The sequence below is a fragment of the Cynara cardunculus genome, assembly GCF_001531365.2.
Source record: "Cynara cardunculus var. scolymus isolate 2C chromosome LG 6, CcrdV1, whole genome shotgun sequence".
Taxonomy (NCBI): Eukaryota; Viridiplantae; Streptophyta; class Magnoliopsida; order Asterales; family Asteraceae; genus Cynara; species Cynara cardunculus.
Window position 1 is genome coordinate 6,577,009 of NC_037533.1, and position 6,446 is coordinate 6,583,454.

Genomic DNA, 6,446 nt, shown 5'->3' on the forward strand with positions numbered 1-6,446 from the left:
AATATAAATTACTTCATTATTATACCTAAATTAAATTATAATAAAAAATTGAATTAAAAAATTACACAAAAAATAGGAATTTTAAATAGTTAATTTGATACGAATATCAATATATTTTTATTAAAAAAAACATTATCGCTTTCTCAAAATCACATAAAGTCATAATATAATATCGACTGAGATAAAGAATAAAATGAATAAATAATACAGCAAAATATAACATATAATATAATATAATAGTTATATAATATAACTTAAAATTATAAATGAATATATATATATATATATATATGTGTGTGTGTGTGTCTATGTATATATTTAATAATAAAACATAATTATTATTATTATTTGACATTGACATTTGAGGATTTATATCAATTACAATTTCCGAGGCATTCAACACCCCCTATTGGGGGTGCCATTAGCACTCCCCATTTGAAATCTTCAATGTGTTTGGTTTGATGAATTTGAATTGGAACGGAATTACATATTTTATAAATATAAATTATCAATAATTATAAAATTAATTAAATTACTTTTTTATTAATGAATTATTAGAAGACAAGTGTTTTAAGTATATTTTAAAACATTATTATATAGAAATCCTACGAAATGATGTGAAATCCCAACCACCCCGTGCCCTTTCAAAATGGATTTTCACGAAAAGGACGAGAATATATCTGATGTTTTAACAACATAGTCATTTTTAAGGGATTTGCCAAAACTAACCACATGGATCTCCACCGAGGGACATGGTTTCACCATGGGGGGTGATCCTCATGTATGTTGACCAAAGAGAACAAAAAGTACACAAAAAATAATAATATAAAATTACTTTGTGGGGCCCATATGTATCTATTTTAGGAAACCAAACACTATTTGCCTCGATATATGAGATCACCCCCCACCTCACCGGATTTTCCTCCGAGGGCGATCTAGACTTCGTATTTGACCACTATTTTGTTTTTTTAGTGTATATCGATTTGAAATTAAGGGATGTTTTTAATAAATAGGGGACGATTTAGACTATTTTTTAACTGTTTTAGGACCAAATGTCATGGTTTTACATTATGGAGTATGGACTAAAAGAGGCATTGTGTGCTTAGTTCAGTGACATAAAAGGATATTCACAGCAGAAGGCTTCTTAAGATGTCTAAATAAGCAAACTTCATTTACCAAGATGAACAAGTCAATCAATCTACTTATTTTTAGTATTCATGTTGATGATCTTATATATACATGGCACAATGATGAGATGGTGAAAGAACTTAAAGCTTCTATGATGAGAACTTTCAATATGACTAATTTAGGATCAAGGAAGTACTTCCTTGGCATTGGAGTTTCACAGGCCCACGAGGAAACTTTATCAGCCATAAACGATATGCGATTGAGGTGCGTAAACGTTTTGGCATGATGGAATGAATGTCAAGTGGTTAGAAAACCCATTGTTCGTGAAACAATTATGAACAAGGATGAACAAAGAGTTGTTGTTTGTGAATCCAACTATAAGAAAATTATAAGAAGTCATATGTATCTTACAACAATCAACCCGGACATGATGTATAGTGTTTGTCTCGTGAGTTGATACATGAGTAAAATGACGGAAATACATTTACATGCTACTAAAAAAATTAAGGTATCTAAAAGAGACTTTGGACTATGCAAGAAAAGGAAGACAATATGGTTTCACTGATAATGATTATGCTCGATAATAAACGATAAGAGAAGCATGTCTGACTATGTGTTTATGATGGGTGAAGGTGCAATATCTTGGTTGTCTAAAAAATAGCCAATTGTTACACTTTCCACAACAGAGGTTGAGTTCGTTGTAGTAGAAGATTGTGCAAGTCAGACAACTTGTTTAAGGCGAGTGACAGAAAAATTGGTATGTGATCATCAAGAAGGGATATTTTTTTGTATTTTGACAAAGTTCAACCATAAAACTTTGAAAGAATCCAGTGATGCGTGGAAGAAACAGACATATAGACGTCAGGTTTCATTTTCTCAGAAAATTGGTTCAACCTGGAACAATAAAGCTAGAGTTTTGTGAGTCCAAGGATCAACTGGAAGATTTAATGACAAAGCCTTTGGAGGTCGAGTTGTTCATAAAGATTCGAATATAATTAGGAGTCTACAAATATGATGTCTAAGCTAACTTTGTGTTCCCCGGTTAGCTTATAGGAGGGTTTGTAGTACTGTTTTTGGGTGTTTATTGGTCTACGTTCTAGTGTGTGTATTTGGTAAAATGGTCTATTCTATAAATCCTTGATTTGTAGGATTTACCAATCTTTTAGGAGTCCGTTACTTTTCAGCACCTATCATTTATGTATTTGTTGATCCCCTCTCTCATTGATTTGATGATAATCCTTTTTATCTTACTCGAATTATTTATGTTTCTGTTTCCAGTTCCAGCGATCATCACTGAATCTGTTCAGTGATCGCTGAATAACTTGTAATGTAATTCCAATCAGCGACATCGATACTTCAATAAGACAAAACTCACACTAAAGAACCTTCAGCAAAAGTCGAAGACTGAAACTGAAGATTAGAGACTGGCGAGTACGTATTCTGAAGCGGTATGAAACGTATGCTTGCATATTCGTCCATAGCTCAAATCGGTATTCAGAGATTACAGCCTTGTCTACATATGTGTGAAGACTGCCCAAGCCTTGACGAATGCTGAAAAGACCTTCAGGTTATTCTAGCATTCAGCGATCAAAAAGCTTTTGAGCATGATTGTTTTTGTCTTGTCCTTACACACACAAAGGACAAACCCATACCCTTTCTAAATGTTAGTATGGTACGGAGCCGACTAGTTGACTCTATTACCCACCAACTTTGTKAAAGGATGTCTGCTCATGAATAGGCTTTTTGTAATATTCATTGTAGCAAAAGACAAGCCTTACTCTTAAGGCTTGACACGCGTTCTAACCCTACGACGTTGCATTAAATGTGCATTTAATGCAATGGATATAAATAGATGTGTTCTATCTCCATACAAAGATACTTCAATCTCTCAACCTCAACTTACTTACGCTTAAGTAAAAGAACACACATCTAAGAACAAATACGCTCATCTTCAAGAGCAAGTTAGAATCTCTTTGTTATATTCTAAATAGTTCTTTCCCAGATAGAACTTATTTTCTTCTAAGTCTTTAACAACAAATCTTTTCTTTATTTGCTAAGAATTAGTGTGTAACTTTAGATTGTCAAGATAGGTTTTATTTACCTTATCTTTTCGCAAACAATCTTGTAAAATCTGTATTGATCATTTCTTATCAATATATATATTAAATTTGAAAAGTTTATGTGTTTGTATTCATCCCCCCTTCTACAAACTATTATACACATCTTGTAGACCTAACGGGACCAACCAAGTATTTTATACGGCTATTTAAAGAGCCACAAGTTGCTTGCAAGAATCAAGTCATTTTATCATCCCATCTGTTGATTACATTGTTTCTTGCAACACTGTAATTATCAATGTAATATAACTCTTATCAATCCATACGCTACCCATTAACATAGAGAGTAATGAAACGGATAACGGGTAAACGGTAAAAAAAATCACTTTGAAGTACAAATAATATTGTTAAACATCAAACATATAACTATAACGTAAGTTCATAAATATAATAATTATTTTATATTTAATTTGTTCTAATAAACATTGTAATGCTATTCTACTATAATTATAATTATTATTTTAAAAAACAACAATATAAAAATTCAAAGACAATACAACATTTCTTTTGGTTGTATTATTTTTCTCGATCTTGTTATTTGTCTTATTTAATTATCGTGAACTCTTTTACTCGATAAATGTAAAAAGAAAATAAATTACATATTAATATACGACAAATATAATAGCATTTTAAAGAAAAATATTAATATTTGATTTATATAATATCATATACATAACGTAATGGGTAACACATAATAGATGACAAAAAACCGTTTATCCATATCTTACCCACTAAAATGTCAGATAATATAAATGGATAAATGAATAAAATTTTCTTTAATCATATTATCCGACAAGTTGAAACATAACGGATAATTAGTTTATCCTTACCCATTATCAACTCAACTTTTATTTGTATCTATACTATATTATAAAGTATTTAACAAAAACTATTAAAACCACTTTTTATGCATGAAGTTTTGTATATTGATGCATATTACTTAAAATTCAAGATTACAAGTAAATTATGCATAAGTACAACTTATTAAAGCTTCATGTTTGAATTTGTGTAACTAACTACGGATAAACATAATCAAATAGAGGATAAATATCTCATTTTAAAATATAAAAATCTAAAATAGAATTAGGATAATTATCGAGTTCTAACAGAATCATTATCTTTTTAAAAAATTTATTGTTAAATCAAAAATAAATTACTTCATTATTTGATCTAAATTAAATTATAATAAAAAAATAAATTAAATAAGTTATATAAAAAACAAGGACTTTTAAATAGTTAATTTGATATTAATATCGATATATTTTTTCAAATTTATTTTTATTTAAAAGTAAAAACATTATCTTTCTCAAAGCCACATAAACCATATTATATCAACAGACAAAAAATAAAACAAAATATTAAAAGAAAGATGTATTTTGCTGCATTGCACGAGTACCATTCTAGTTATATTATAAATCATTTGGCAATTACTATTAAAAACTATTTTTTATGTATGAAATATTGTTTATTAATGCATATTACTTAAATTTGAGGTTACAAGTAAACTATGTGTAAGTAAAACTTATTAAAGCTCCACATTTAAATTCGTGTAACTAAATGCAGATAAACATGATTGTTGATCATCTCTCTCAGTGATTTGATGATAATTCCTTTTTACTTATATACGAAGTATTTATGTTTCTGTCTTTTTAGTTCTAGCGATCTTCACTGAGCCTGTTCAGTGATCGCCGAAGAACTTGTATTGTAATTTAATCAGCGACAACGATACTTCAAGATGACAACACTCACACCAAAGAACCTTCAGCCAATGTCGAAGACTGAAACTGAAGATTAGAGACTGGCAAGTACGTGATCTGAAGCGGTACTCGGTGATTACAAGTCTGTCTACATATGTGTGAAAACTACTCAAGCCTCAGCGAATGATTAAGAGACCTCCAGGTTATTCCAGCCTTCAGCGATCAAAAAAAGCTTGCAAAGCACTATTGTTGTTGTCTTGTCCTTATACACACTAAGGACAAACTCATACCCTTTCTAAATGTTAGTACGGTGGAGCCGACTAGTTGACTCTATTACCCACTAACTTTAGGTAAGGATGTCTGCTCATGAATAGGCTTTTTTTACTATTCATTGTAGCAAAAAACAAGTCTTCCCCTTAAGGCTTGACACGCACTCTAACCCTACCATATTGCATTAAATRTGCATTTAATGCAATGGGTATAAATAGAAGTGTTTCCTCTCCATGTAGAGTGTGCGCGCAACACACTYTCTTAACCTAATTCTTACTTTTAGCATCCTTAAGCTTAAGTAAAAGAACTTACTTTATTTTACAGCAAATCTTTTCTTATTTGCTAAAATTTAGTGTGTAACCAAATATTGTTTAGATAGGTTCTTACCTCATCTTTCCGCAAACGGTCTTGTAAAATTTGTATTGATCTTCTCTTATCAGTATATATTTTAAATTTGAAAATACTGTGTTTGTATTCATCTCGGCCTTCTACAAACTGTTATACATATCTTGCAGACCCTTACAGGACCAACAAGTGGTATGAGAGTAGTGTTCTATCTTTTCTAAGTTGTTTGGTTGTTTTTTTGCATTATTTTATCTTCTTCTCTAGATAACTTTACTGTATTTAAATGACTTTGCAAAACACAAACATACACGTTCAAGACAATGGTTCTCTTGCCAAACCTCCCCGGTTCGTTCGTGACAACTTTAGTCTATGGAAGAACCAGATGTCCCTCTTTCTAGAAGGTGTGGATCCTGAAATTCTACACTATATAGAAAATGGACTATATGTACCATTTGCTATTTCTCCGACTGTTCCAGCAACGACTACGACTGCTGCGATTCCTGAACGAAAGATTCCAAAGCTCCCTCATCAGTGGAGTGATGAAGACAAGAAGAAGATAGCTATAGACACTCGCGCTAGGTCTATAATAGCTATGTCTCTTCCAGACGAGATTTATCACTCTGTGATGAAGCTCAGGACTTCTAAATCCATGGGGGAAACACTTTGTGTTCAATATGAAGGAACCACTCAGGTTCAAGAAACTTGAAAGATCAATTTAGAAAGGCAGTACGAAAGCTTTCTCTGTGGAAAGAATGAAACGTTATCTGAAGTACATCAACGTTTTAATTGTCTTCTTCTTGATCTAAGGGCTGTAGGCAGAGAATATTCCAACTCTGAAACTTTAACTAAATTTCTGGAATGTCTTCCTGAGTCTTGGGACACCTTTTCC